The sequence below is a fragment of the Arvicola amphibius genome, chromosome 14, assembly GCF_903992535.2.
Source record: "Arvicola amphibius chromosome 14, mArvAmp1.2, whole genome shotgun sequence".
Classification (NCBI taxonomy): Eukaryota; Metazoa; Chordata; class Mammalia; order Rodentia; family Cricetidae; genus Arvicola; species Arvicola amphibius.
The window spans coordinates 7535553-7550251 of record NC_052060.1 but is presented as its reverse complement, the minus strand read 5'-3'; the positions used below and the strand labels follow the sequence as shown (position 1 = coordinate 7550251).

Here is a 14699-nt window from a genome sequence, read left to right as displayed (position 1 = left end):
GGAGGGAGGGAGGGAGAGAGAGAGAGAGAGAGAGAGAGAGAGAGAGAGAGAGAGAGAGAGAGAGAGAGAGAGAGAGAGAGAGAGAGAGAGAGACTGGGCAAGGACTTTAGAAAGCTCACCCTCAAAAACAGGCATCCTCCAATCCTCCAACGGGGCCACACCTCCTAATTGCCAGTGGCGGCGTCAGGGGAGCTGTAGTCAGCAAAGGTGCTTATGGAACACAGCCCACCAGATAACAAAGTTATGATGGGTGTATCTTGGAGAGGCAAAGCCCCGGGGAAGATTGTTTCCAAATGCTCCTTTCTTCTGCTGGGCTTCCTACTGTTTGTTGCTGCCGTGTTCCTGCGTCTTAATCTACTGTATATCTGTAGCCTTTTCTGACCGCGAGAACCAAATCTTAAACAGCTGAGAGGCAGCTAGGGCCCTCCTGGTGCTTCTGGCAGTTGGCTCCACCCCAACTTGGTCCGTGAGAGAGGAGCCTTAAACCAGCTTGTGGGCCTGGCCCAGAGCCGAATTCAACCAAGAACTACATTTAACTGAGCCAGCTCTAGAAGTTGGTGTCCATACTGTGGCAGGCGCTTTTACTTAGCGTGGCAGCTGCACAAGGGATCGGCTGCACAGCGCCTCTTTAAGGAGCTGATTCTGATACTCCCTCCCTTCCCTCTCCCTCCCTCCTCCCCCTTCCTCCCTTCCTCCCTTCCTCCATCCCCCCTCCCTCCCTTTCTCCCTTCCTCCCCCCTCCCTCCCTCCCTCCCTCCCTCCCTCCCTCCCTCCCTCCCTCTCTTTTTCAAGCCCTATGTAAAAATTTGGGTCCCATGTTGAGCGTCAAACGTTTTATCATTGAGGACAGTGGCTGGGCCTTAAGCTACTGCTATCTCAACCAACAATTGCAACTCCACAGTTCCTGGCCTTCCTGTGTGATTCCTTCCGGTGTGATTCCTATGTGAAAGGATCCCACCGTGTCTCCTATAGTGCGACTGTTTCTTGGGAAAATCCCACACCTCGCTGAGCAATTTATTTACAGATCACAATGAAGATAATTTTCATAAGAGCAATGATAATTGGCTAAATCTATGGTTTAATTGAACTTTCTGAGTCAGCCTAAAAGATGCAGGTGCTAACACAGTGAAGATGGTTAGGGAAATGTTTAGGTTATTCTGCCTATTGCTCCAATAAGAGATACAAAAAGGGCAAAAAGGGGCTGAAAGTCACCTTTCCCCCTTGTTAGATGTGAAACTTGCAGAGGATTAAAAGTAAGAACAAGGAAGTCTTATGCATTATAGACCCATGAATTCTGCCTGTGGAAAAACAGGCTAATGATAAAAATAAAATTACATCCCCACACCCAAGCTTCAGCCTGAGTTCCTTCATCATGTAGCTTACAGAATTAACCACAGGCTCTGGCATGCACCTTGAAAAAACAAAGTTGTAAAAGGAAATTAAATGACCCTGTTGTGTGTAAAGAAAAATAGGTGGTTGACTAGACCACTTGTTGAAAGTTTTGTTTTTTTTTTTTTTTTTTTTTTTTTTTTTTTTTTTTTGTAGAATCGAATCTGCTACACTGAAACTGCAAACAGCTGCCCTCCAGCACAAAGAGAACTGGCTGAAGCAAACTTAGTTAAAATGTTGTTAATCAGCAATAAAAGAATCATTGCTTTGGGGTGAAGACGTTATGGTGGGAAAATTAATACAAAGGAAAACGTTTAACTACTTGTGGGCTTCTAAGGAAAATGTAACTTGCGGTGATTATAATGTGATTTTAATTTGTTTCTGGAAAAGATGTAACCTATGGTTGTGAGGGAATCTTTTCTTGTGTAGAAATTTTTGTCTTAGAAGGTACAAAAAGGATATGAGAAAAATAAGAGCAGTAGAAGGAAAGGACTAGAAGGAGAATAACTGGGGTAAAGAAGAAGGAAGCAACAGGCTAGAAAAACAGAAGAGAGTAGGAACAAGCAGAAGAAAGAAAAATAAAATGAAGAATTAAGCTTTGGCCCTCAGCAAAGTCTCTTGTGGGTGTGCCCAGCTGTGCCAATGCCACACCTCCTCTCCAGTCTCTCTGACCTGCAGAGAGCAGGTCCGAGGCATTTCTAACCAACTGGCAAAGAAACATTCAAAATATATGTGCCTATGGGGAACCGTCCTCATTCAAACCACCACACACACCTATGCTGTAAGACCCATCTCAAAAGAAAAGAGAAATCAAAGGTCATTGAAAAAGAGCCAAGCCAGTCAGTCCATCAACTTTTGGTTTGTTTGTTTGCTTTTGTTTTGAGACAAGGTCTCACTATGTAGCTTTGGCTTTCCCAAAGCTCTCTGTCTAGACCAGGCCTCCTTAAAGGTGTGTACCCCCACGCCCTGCCAGGCCATCATTTTCTTGCTGTATTTGTATAAACACTAGCCCAATTTTTGCAAGCAAAGATTATTTCTGATGTCACATAATAAAAATTTAGGCAACTTTAGAAAAAAAAATACAGCTCAGTGGATGATGTATTTCTAGGTACACTCTGGAAATGTCAGGCTCTGGTCCTGCTCAGCTCAGTAGAAGATGTCTCTGGTACACTCTGGAAATGTCAGGCTCTGGTCCTTCTCAGCTCAGTAGAAGATGACTCTGGTACACTCTGGAAATGTCAGGCTCTGGGCTTACAATTTTGATGTATACTATAATCTTCCCAATTCCTGAAACATCACAAGACGGGTCTGGAAATTTTATTAGAAAGGTAGAGGACACTCTTTAGGTCTACTGTATGGGCCATCCAGAGATTGTCCCATGTCATAACCAGAGACATTCAAAGTATGACCACGAAAATGTGCTTCAACCTTACACTTAAAACTCTCCTGGCTGGTTAGTGGTGGCGCACACCTTCAATCCCAGCACAGAATATGGTATTGTATTTATTTATTTATTATATGTACAATATAAATAAATAAATAAGAGAATCTATTGACTGTTTTTTCCAGAGTTTGGGTTCCCAGCATTCATGCAAGGTGCTCACAACCCTTAATACTTCCAGCTCCAGGGGATCCAGTGCCTCTGGCCTTCCATGGGCGCCTGCACTCATGGGCACGCGCACACACAATGTAGAAAGCAACTGTGGTGGGTGTGAAAGAAAGCCTTGAGCTCTGGAGTCCTGCATAAGCACACGGAAGCCCAGGATAAACAGCGAGAGCTGATCGTGCATGTCAGCAATCCCAGAGCACTGGTGGCTGAGGCAGGAAGGCTGGGAGGTGGAAGGAAGCTAGCTGGGGCTACAAAACTAGATTTCCTGTGTTTGCCTAGCTCCAAACCAAACAGTGCACACCAGATATAAACAAAAGCAGGGACTTTTCCCATCATAAAGGACTAACTTAGGTGGCTTCCACTCTGACAAATCAAGCATAATTTTTTATTTTGTTTTGTTTCTCATGATCACTCTCTCCTCTCTTTCCCTCCCTGAAAAGCGCAAAATTGCCTCATTCTGCTCCGATTAAAGATAAGTGAGAGGTGGAAGGATTTTTATTTAAAACCTTAGCGAACACAGGCTTATCTTTAACAATCCAAGGCCGCCTGGAAACTGTTCCTGCAATATGCACACAGTCCTTTTTTGAGATACTTTGATTTTTATCTATGTGTTCTATGAGGCCTTGGATACATATAGCCTATGGCCCTCCAGTGAGTGATTTGGGTACCTTTGGATAGTATCTACTTTAATGAAAATTTTTAGTTATGATAAGGAAATTGGAATGGAATCAGTAGGTGCCAGTCGTCCAAGGAAGAAGGAAGAAAGTCCCAGATCACATCCTTTCGTCTCTGAGCATCCTTGGAGGAGGAAGAGGGAGAGAATGACAGGCAAAGGAAATAAACATCTCGGTTTTCGGAAATTTCATCTCAGGACAGAGTGTGGTAAATGAAGGGAGGATGTGTTGCTTTTGACTGGGGCTCTTGTTTGGTTTTAAGACCGTAGGAGACTTGACTTTAGTTTCTCATTTCCTGAGGTACAGATAAAATAAAATACACAAAACAAATAAGAAAATGGATAAATGTTAGCTATCTCACACAACCAAGAGGATGATACAGAGATGTTACATTTGTAGGTTCCATGGTGTAATGGTTAGCACTCTGGACTCTGAATCCAGCGATCCGAGTTCAAATCTCGGTGGGACCTCTCCCTTTTCTTCATTTCATTTCTGTGCTCATGCAAGATTTGAGTTTAGTTGCTCCTTCCAGGCATTCTGCGGGTTCCCAAAGTACTAGAAAGTACGATGGTCTCTTCAGTGAGCGGGGATGGGGTGTCGGGGGTGTCTCTCTGCGGAGGTTAGCTGGAAGAATACAGCTCTAGGTCGATTGTGTTCCTGGGAACAGCCCCAGAGGAAGGCGGGTGGGCAGGGGCTCTTGGTGCAAGGCCCACCGGCCCTCCTCCTGTGTTTGATGTCCAGTTTCTGAGGCTCGCGTATTCTCTGAATGGTTTTGCTAAATAAATCCTGTCACCACAGCCTCCTGGTGCCGCGGTTATTCTAGTTCTATTGCTCTCGGTTACACATCCCTGTCATTCACGGATTGAAGTGGCTTTATATTCAAATTCGACCTCATCAACTTGATTACATGTGTGTTACGTGTAGAATACGCGGTGACTAAGGCGATCCTTCAGACATCGGAAAGGCGAGGCCCACACATGGTCTCCACTGTGTGAAGGCTGCAGTTGTCGGCAGGTCATACCCTCTCCTGGAACAAGGTACTCTGGAGGCGCTAGCAATAGCGTGTCTCAACTAATGTGGTAGTAAGCAACTATTTTTCCACATTTTCTTCATCTTCCTGAATGTTAAAACTTTTGCTATCACTCCCATAGGTTCCAAAGTTTTGTTAATTTTTAGAAAAGTTGTTCCAGTCCCCTCTCTACTTCGTGTCTGTGAGTTCTATTTCTCCCAAGTGCATTAACTTCCTGTCATTTCCATCATGTACTTAAGTCTGGAATATTCCTCCAGACTGAGCGTTTAGTTCCTCATTGTTCCTGTCTCCAAGATTTCCTGTTTTAAAATAGATTACCATTATATTTTCCTTTGTATTCTCTTTCATTATGTAGAATTAACCCAGGCCTTGTGAATGCTAGCCAAGCGGTGAAAGCCCGAACAGGGCAAGAAGGGGGTGGAGAAAGGGCAGACACGGAGAAAGAACGCTCAGTGTGTGTCGGGGCAGACATATGTGGGTTTCAGCCGGTAACCTTGGAGACAGAAAGGGAAGGAGGTCCGTTAGACTTTTTGAATTAGAATTCAGAAACAGGAAAGGCTTAACAGAGAATAATAGCACCTAGAGGGGCTTGAAGTAAGGGCGTCTCTTGGAATAGGTCCGTTTCTCCTTTCCTGAAAGATGGATGGCGTCTCAATTGCCTAAATTTTTAACACTCCCCAGGACCAAGTTTACAAAACACGCACCCTTGACTGGGAACCAGACCAGAGTCACAGGGCTGAAAGTGTCCAATCCTGGCCTCTGACCAGGGGACAGACCTGTTCTGTTTTGTTTTTTAAGGTAGGGTTTCTCTGTAGCTTTGGATCCTGACTAGCTCTGTAGACCAGACTGGACTTGAACTCAAAGAGATCCACCTGCCTCTGCCTCCTGAGTGCTGGGATTAAAGGCATACGCCACTGCTGCCCGACACAGACACTTTTTAATAAAGGCTGTTATAGGACTCTTCTAGGTGATCAAATTCTCCCTTTGCCACTCACCTTCCTGAAATGACTTGACCTGTGATGGGAACTTGTCGGTGTTCTCACCCATTAGAGTCGCTAGCATATGACCGCCACGAAATTGTTAAAGTCTGCGTAGACTAAGATAAATTCAAAATGACTAAATCCAATTGAGTCACTAAGGACACAATAAAAATGAAGAAAGAAGCTGAGCAGTGGTGGTGTACGCCTGTAATCCCAGCACTTGGGAAGGAAAGGCAAGTGGATCTCTGAGTTTGAGGCCAGCCTGGTCTACAGAGTGAGTTCCAGGACAGCCTGGTCTACCTACAGACAAACTCCAAAGCTACACAGAGAAACCCTGTCTCGGAAAAGAAAAAAAAAAAAAAAGAGTTGCAGCTAATAAGGCAACAGAAGAGATAACTGCTTGCTTGTTCGTCTTAATCTACCCACTAGCATTGCTCTCCAGGACTGCCTTACCAAAGTGTTTGTGCAAGTGACTTCAGATGTGTGCACAAGAATGGCTGTTATCATTATTTATAACAATGAAACACAAGACCAATGTCAAAAGTCCATGGAAGAGATATTAGTTGCAAAACAATAGGAAGGGAATCTTATAGTTTTGGTTCTGCCTGCCCACAGAACTTAGTTTTTAAGGACCTTTCAGGAAAATAGGGTGGCATTCAGAAAGAAGGACAGCTTTAAGGGAGAGAAGTACTCTATCTTCCCAGAAGTACTCAAGACTTTTCCTCCTCTCAATAGTGAGACCCCAGGTGAACTCGAACCACCAACCTTTCAGTTATGGGCCAAACTCGCTGACCAATTAAAACATAGAGTACTAGGTTCTACTGTTTAAGAAGCAAGTCACCTGCCTCTGACTTGGCTCTGCTTTTTCTCCCTGCACATGCCCCGCTGTTCTTGCTAGGATTTCGGCGACAGGAGGTAAAGTATACTCTCTCTCTCTCTCTCTCTCTCTCTCTCTCTCTCTCTCTCTCTCTCTCTCTCTCTCTCTCTCTCTCTCTCTCTCTCTCTCTCTGCATGCGTGGATTGAAAGAAAACCAAAAGATACCAAGTTAGCCCCAGTGGGCCCAAGAGAGGGTATGGCACTACCAGGTCTCAGATCAGAACCGATGTGACCGTAGGCACACACTAAAACATCACGTAGCATCTTAATTACCTTATTTTTGGTGTACTGTCCTGGAACTAGCTCTTGTAGACCAGGCTGGCCTCGAGCTCACAGAGATCCACCTGCCTCTGCCTTCCAAGTGCTGGGATTAAAACCGTGGGCCACCACCACCAGACTTAATTAATACTTTAAAAAATCTGCTTTACTATGGTATAGCTGCAGAGCCTCTATTTTCTCTGGTGTCTCCCTTTTCTTCTTCCCATCTGATCTCATTTCGCTGTACCTGGTCGGTGCCTCTGACCTACCTTCCCCCATCTTTTCACGATTCCCCTTTAACCCTCTTGCCTTTTTCCAGCTCCCGCCACACCACTGGCCGCTGCGGAATAGGGCTGGAGCTGGAGGACGGGAGGGTGTGTGTGTGTGTGTGTGTGTGTGTGTGTGTGTGTGTGCGCGCATGTCAGGGTTCTGGTGGAGAGAAACCTTGGATTTTCTCTGTGTGAGTCCTTTAAGTAGAAAATAGCAACAAGTACTGCACCAGCTCTCTTATTCCGGCTTCTGAATAGAGAGCGGGGAGAAGGGAGCCCTCTTGAGAGACTGCGCATGCTTCGCTCTTCTGTGTCGTAAGGAAGAGCACAGGGAAGGGGGTTGAGGATGCGGTGGTGAGAAGGAAGAAGGGAAGGAAGAAAACAGCCTCATTAAGTGGTATCGGGCTTGAAGTTGGGAGGCTATAAGAAAATGAGGAGAGATGTGGGAGAAAGCCGAACTGCCCAGTGTAGGTTTTGTTTGTTTGTTTTCTTTTGGCTATCTTTGAACTCACCGACAATTCTTCCCGAGTGCTAGAATTAAGGGAATGAACCAGTATGCCCAGACTAGCGAGCGCTTTATCTTCTGGTACCAACAGCCAGAGCCCGCAGGATGGAGACCCCCACACTGGGTGAGGGCCTCGGTTTGGTGCACTGGGCCATGGGCCAGTCTACAGACCTTTGAATAGACACTTGGGACTAAACTCACTCTCACAGAACAGAACTGGGGAGATCACGGTGCGCCCAGATTTTTCCAGGCAGTACTTTGCTGCACCCTACTGGACCAGAGCTAGAGCGACCTGACCTGACAGAAGCCCGCAGAGCAGCGCCACTCCCCGCTCCCCTCAACCCCCAAGTCAGCCACACAGACCTGACAATATCTGACCAAGTTGGTTTGGGGTGGGGGGAGCACAGCCAGAGTGGATCTTCAAAGTGTATTGTTGCAGTCCGTCAATACCGTAAATTATGCAGCCGAAATTCCCGTATGTGGTGAAGCCGCATGGATCAGTGCCTCCGGAGTACAGAGGTGTGGGTTTCACCCAGGAGAACAACCTTGTCGATTGTGGTATCTCCCCAGCCAGGTAAGTAGGAAAGCTCTTGGGGACACTTTTATAGCCTCGTCTATCGTCATGTTCCCTGAAGATCACGACCCTCCCTCCAACCCGAATGTCATTATAGCTTCAAGCCGCTCTGTGCAGGAGACTGCCATGGCATTCACGTGACGTCGCACTGTCCAGACAAGCAGACCACGTTTTAGCTCGGGACGCTAAGCTCCTGCACCCTTTCATCTGCATATCCCACCTGTGCACCAACATCGGCGTCCTTCCTCTTCCCAGGCCCAGTCTTAGCCTCTCAGCAGTACCGAAATCCACTGGAGACCCGAACTTTCCAAAAGGGCCACGCCAGCGGGTTTTCTAGAGAACAGCGGATTTTCAGCTCAGGTAGGTTATCGTAACAAAATACCAAAGTCTACACTTTAAACCACTGCAATGGCTGCTTTAAGACTAGCTGTGGTTCCTATTCCCAGTAAGGAAGCCCACCTCAGGGAGGGAGCGACACTGAAGGTGCCACAAAACATCCATTACTTAGAAGCTGGACAAGAGGAGAGCCTAGCGGGGGCAGCTTTTTGTATGTTGTTCACTATATGAAAGGGTTGCAATTTCAGTTAAAAAGCCTGTTAAAAACATTCACTTGTTTCCGCCCGGTTTCGAACCGGGGACCTTTCGCGTGTGAGGCGAACGTGATAACCACTACACTACGGAAACTGCGCATGAGAACAGTCCTTAGAGACTTCGTGAAAATGGTGCACATGCTATCTCCATCAGTTTCTAACAGATGAAATCCAAAGGCATTTCAAATTTCTTGTCTGTTTGTCTTATCAGGGCAGGATTAGGCATTTTAAATTTTAACGGGAGCAGCCCGGCGCACACCAGCAATCCCTCAGACAGGCAGACAGCAGCCTACCAGTTGCTCTGTCTTCAAAGTCTGCCCACGCCAAAGGCGCAGGCCCTGGGAACGCACACTGTGGGTCGGAATGCGTGGCTCACCAGGGTTCACGTTCATGGACTGTAAATAGGTGTTATTCTCCGCGTGGACTCGGAAGCTTTCAGAAGCTGTGAAGCCCGGGCATTTGGGTGTATCGCAGCTTCTGGGCACTTCACTAGCTCCCGCTCCTGGGAAGCCGGAGGCTACAGGATGGCTTGATTGATTGATTGATTGATTGATTCATTCATTCATTCATTCATTCATTCATTCATTCGTTTTTCATGGTGCCAGCAATCAATCAATGTTCTTGACTCTTGAACTAAGATCGATGGGTCCATTCCACCCAGAAGCGGTAGGACTCTTCCTCTGGCCCTGCTCTCTCCCTTGACCCCACACTCTCTCCTCTCAAATCCGAATTTAGCTTTTAGTGCCTCCATCTAGCGACCCAGAGGGGGCCACTCGGCTTCCGGTTGCTGTCATTTAGTCGGTGAAACTCAAAATCCAGTACTCAGTCAATCACCTTACAAGTTAAGATATATATTTTAATGCCAAATATCAGGCCAGGTTAAGCCACGCATCTGCAGCCTGGATTGTACTGGTTTGAGGACCCCGCCTCCAGGTCACTGGGAGACTTTGGGATCCCTAAGGCTGACTTCAGAACTTAATTAGTCTTGAGGTTCTTTTTCGGATAACAGCTTTAATTTACTCTTTACAAAATTGGAAGCACCTTTTGTTTGCTTGTTTTGATTTCCTTTTTTTTTGTCATTTTCCTGTTCAACTGGTTATGAATAAAATGAGAATTTTAACCCAGTACAGTTCACCTTAGAGCAACTGCTGCCAGAAGAGGGAAAGAGGCTGATCTGAGAATGTTAATCAATCTATCCATCTCGCTCCAGTTTCTCCAATCCTGTTTTCCTTGGGAGAGGCGTGGCCTGTCTTCCTCTGTACCCAAAGAGACTTCCTGGTAGCTTTAAATGGAGAAATCTGGAGGGACTTTTCTCTCCCACCTCCATAGTTTGTCTCCCCACACTCACTTCCACCTAGAGAGGTCTCATCTTCGGTCCTGTCTAGGTCATTTGGGGTCCAACAAAGACAAGACAGGTAGTAGATGCCCATTCTGCTACCTAAACTGGAAGGGAGGTGGCCCCGGAGATCTCAGACTGCCAGAGGCACCCACGTTCAACACCTGGCCCTTCATGTTCCGTAGACTTGGTGATGAGCTTGCGGGCTGGAAGGGCAGCTGTATGCAGTTCTGCTCCAGAGAGGAGCCGCTTGGATGGACCTCTGTCTTTCCCCTTGCTGGTTCTAGGGAACAGAGCCAGAAAATCAAAACAGTTAACGATAGACCAACAGCTTCCAGGGTCAATCTAGACTCCAGAGTTCACAAGCGGAGGGCTTGTGGGGACAAAGATCTACACACTCGATGGAAAATGCTCCGAGGACAGCAGCAGCGGCATCTTAGATCCTCACAGAAACCCAAGGAGAACGAGCGCCCAGGACTGCAAGAGCAGAGCGCCAGGTGCATCGTGGAGAGAAGGAAGCTTGGATCAGTTCGGGGCGCTGGAGCCAAACATTGATGCAGCTTTCTATCCTGGCTGTCCCAGTCCCTGCGTCCTTCAGATTCCTTTAAGATGTGGGGGTTCCTAGGTCTCCAAGGTCCGCCCTTCTCACCCTGGCTAACGTCCCGGTCCTCATCCTTAGTGTCACTTCCGGACCGTGACCTTGCAGAGGCAGGCGCATCTCCAGGTCTGTTGTGAGGCGTGTCCCAGACCAGACAACACCCTCTGCCACTTGTGGACACTCCCGATATAATACTGTATTGCTGTGTGTCTCGTTGGTCTGACTTTGAGGTACTCCCTGAGTCGTAGCTAGGACCTATTCATTATTCTGGGCACCATTATTTAGGCTTATTGTTTATTCTTAGTTGTCAAGCAGTGAATCACAATGACAAGTGTTTTTAAATAAGATGTTTACATAGTGTCGAGTATCTTGTTTGAAAAGAAGGGCTGCTGTGTTTACCTCATAACCTGCGTGTTTACACACATATGCCTGTCACAGAAAACATTCCATATGTATTTATATACATTTGTTGAAAAACAAACATTAATTTAATGGACTTTCCCTAGAGATAGAAATAAAAGCCATCTCATAGCTGGGTGTGCTGGTGTTTCTCTTCTGTATCAAGAGCTCAAGTGCAGTTTCTGTGGTGGGGGGGGGGGACAATCCTGGATAAATCCTGATTTTGCATTTACAAACTACACAGTAGTTGGCAATTTACTCAAGCTGTTTATATTCTGGAATACTTATCAGTGAAGCCTCAGTTACAGAACTAAACGAACAGACTTCGTGATTTGTGAATTTGCTTCAAGAGTTTAATAAAAATATGTCATTCAATACATGTGAGTCTCTACCCCCATTCCCACCCATCTCTGAGGGGTGAGCGTCCTCCCAGCCATGCAGAATGCTTACTAGAAACTGAAGAAGTTCCTAGGAATCCACACGCTACACAAACCTCCCTGCTAATTTACAGGAAGATACGGAGGAGGCTCAGAATGAGTGAGGTTCGGAGTGGCAAGAAAACAATGAGATCAGTGACTGAAGACAAATAAAGTTTGAATAGGGCAAAAAGATTGATTTTTAAATTCCTACACTTAAGATAAAGGGCATAGGGAATGATTCTTTGGAAGTCGGGGGTAATTTTTATAATTTGAAACTTTTAAGAATCAGAAAGATAAGCCGGACGTTGGTGGTGCACACCTTTAATCCCAGCACTCGGGAGGCAGAGGCAGGCGGATCTCTGAGTTCGAGGCCAACCTGGTCTACAAGAGCTAGTTCCAGGACAGGCTCCAAAAGCTACAGAGAAACCCTGTCTCAAAAAACCAAAAGAAAAAAAAAAAAGAAAAAAGAATCAGATGCCAGCGCTCAACTCCCACGTCAACAGGCATCTCAACTCCAGACGCTCTGCCTCGGCCTCCTTCAGCAAATCCTACTGGCCTGCGCCACCAGATAGGCCATACATAGAGGCTGAAAGAAACAGAGGACTCTGGGAGCACTGAAGTCAAGTGTGAAATATTACCAAATATCTCTGTTGCTAACATGGAAATAAAAATAGCATTACCATGGGGGGAAAAAAAAAACCCAGAAACCAAACCAAACCCTGTTCTCCACGGAGACCTATGTTGATTCTCCATGTAGGCCTCTATTGATTGAGAACTTCTCTCCATCAACCTGTTTCAGGATCTGTGTACCCTTCTGCTGATACTGCACAGTATTTATATGGAAAAATAAAGCTTATTTCTCCGTATTCAAGGTGAATAGGTGGCACCACCCCACACCAATCATAACCAAGATAACTCCAAAGGCTTCCTACAGCCCAATCCGATGAATGTATTTTCTCAAGTCTTCTTCAGACAACTCTAGTTTATGTCAAGTTGACATAAAATAAGCAAGCTAGCTCAATTTTCATGTGCTCAACTGACTGACCATTTGACTTGTCTTGCTGGCAAAATTATTGAAATATGGTTTGTAAGGAGTAAAACTCCTTTTTCTAAGCCCAATCAATGTCTTAATTTTCTTGACAACTGGGCAACCTTAATAAAATCTTGAGTTCCTAGAGTACTCCAGTGTACATACAGAGCCTTACTGATCCAGTTTTTTATATGTAGAATAAGAGTTAAGAATAGGATTCTACGAAAGATTTTTGAGTTTCAGAATGTTCCATAGTACATGGAAAAGCTGCTCCTGTTGAGTACATATGAAAGATCAAACTAACAAATCTGCCATTTTTCACCAAAGATGCCAGGGGAGAGCGCGAACGCAGTCCCCCACTAACAAAAATTATGCAGTCGAGTTTCCCGCATTTGGGGAAATCGCAGGGGTCAACACACCCCAAGTGCAATGGGTGGGCCTCGCCCTGGGAAAACCACCTACGTGATCATGGTATCTCCCCTGCCAGGTAAGTATGCTTTTCTCGTTCGCAGCCACCACCCAGCCCCACCGGTCCTGCACTCTTAACACACGGTCACTTAGCCGTGCCTGCTCCACGGTCTCCCCGAACGCGCACCCAATTCTTGCGCCCTCCTGCCACCCGCGGACCCGCGCTTCCTTCTTTCTACGCCACTAGAGATCCTAGAGATCGCTCGCGTTTCCGCAGGCGGTGCGGACCCGGCAGCCCCTGCGCGACCTTCATCTGCATAGACTACGCCCCCAACCGGCACCCAAGGGTGACATCACACCCCTCACCCTCGACCCGTTGGCTTAATAAACTTTCTTGCTTGCGGAGGAGAGCTGGATGAAATGTTGCAGGACCAGAAACAAATCATCTTGAATTTTCTCCAACCCCCAAATAGCCGATGGTTGCTTACAGCCGTGGACTAAACAGCCTTGTCTCTGGTTTCGGTGTGTACCGGCAGACCCCTATCGTCTGCCAATCCGAAGTCAGAGAAGCCAGGCAGCAAGTGAGCCAGCCCTACAGCAGAGGTGTCTCCACCACTGCATTTTACAAGGCTCTTGATGTATGGATGTCTCTGTTCTCTTCTACAGAAACACCATGAGACTGACACTACGTCGGGACATGGTATTTGGGGTGACACGAGTCTGTGTTCCTGGTCCCCCTCAGGTTCCTGTATGTGTGTTGTGCACACACATACACCCAGGCACAAACACACATACACAAAATAAATAAGTACTCTTTTCTGTGTTGTGTATGTGGCGAGGGCAGGTGTGTGAGAGCCATGACTCGCATGTGGAGGCCAGCAGACAGTTTGCGACAGCTGGATCTTTTTCTGCCATGCCTGCTCTGAGGATCAAGCTCTTGGATGGTCAGGCCTGATGGCAACTGTCCTTGCCTTTCTGCCATCTTCAGACACTTTAAAATCGCTGTTTGTCTGTCTCTCTCTGAAGCAGGATCCCTCAACATAGCCCTGGCTGTGCTGGAGCTCGACAGTAGATCAGGATAGCCTTGAACTCACAGAGAAACCCTGTCTTGATAAACCAAGGACAGCCAGAGCTATACATAGAAGCCCTGTCTTGAAAAACCAAGAAAGGGGAAAAAATTGTAGATGGGTTATATTGAGACAAGATCTTGTTCTGTAGCCCATGTTGTCCCTGGACTTTCAGTCCTCCTGCCTCAGACTCCTGAGCGTGCGGATAATAGGTAAGGCTCAGGTTCTAGGTATGCACCATCAACTCTAACACATGTCAAGTTCTGCAAAGAAGCCAGGCATGGTGGCCCACACCTCTATTCCCAGCACTGTGGAAGTGGAGGCAGGAGGACCCATGGATTTGAGGCTGCCTGCATCCCACAGTGAGATGGTCTATTTTTTTTTCTCAATGATTGGGGTGGTAGGGTACTTGCCTGTTATCCTGTTGTGTACTTGCTCTGGGTTTGATCCCCAGCATAGAAAGAAAGTAACTGCTTTGTATTTTAGAAATTAGAACAACCAGGAAGCTATGTCCATGGTCCGGGTGGCTGTGTCCATGGTCCGGGTGGCTGTGTCCACATGCACACCACTGACAGGAGAAGAAGAACCGACAGCGTACAAATAGAGAGAAAAAGTTGTTACTGGGTGGTGGTGGTGGCACATGTCTTTAATCCCAGCACTCAGGAAGCAGAGGCAGGCGGATCCGAC

The 14699-nt window shown here is 46.5% G+C and overlaps 3 non-coding genes and 1 pseudogene across 3 annotated transcripts; 1 reads left to right on the top strand and 3 right to left on the bottom strand.

The window, feature by feature from the left end:
* Positions 1-4070: 4070 nt before the first annotated feature.
* Positions 4071-4142, top strand: Trnaq-cug. The gene has a single exon. It is a non-coding gene; the product is annotated as a tRNA-Gln (tRNA).
* Positions 4143-7996: 3854 nt separating this feature from the next.
* On the bottom strand, positions 7997-8173 carry LOC119801542 (annotated as a pseudogene).
* A 603-nt stretch (positions 8174-8776) lies between these two features.
* Positions 8777-8849, bottom strand: Trnav-cac. Its single transcript has one exon. It is a non-coding gene; the product is annotated as a tRNA-Val (tRNA).
* A 4019-nt stretch (positions 8850-12868) lies between these two features.
* On the bottom strand, positions 12869-13032 carry LOC119801559. The gene has a single exon (XR_005283242.1). It is a non-coding gene; the product is annotated as a U1 spliceosomal RNA (small nuclear RNA).
* Between the last annotated feature and the right edge of the window lie 1667 nt (positions 13033-14699).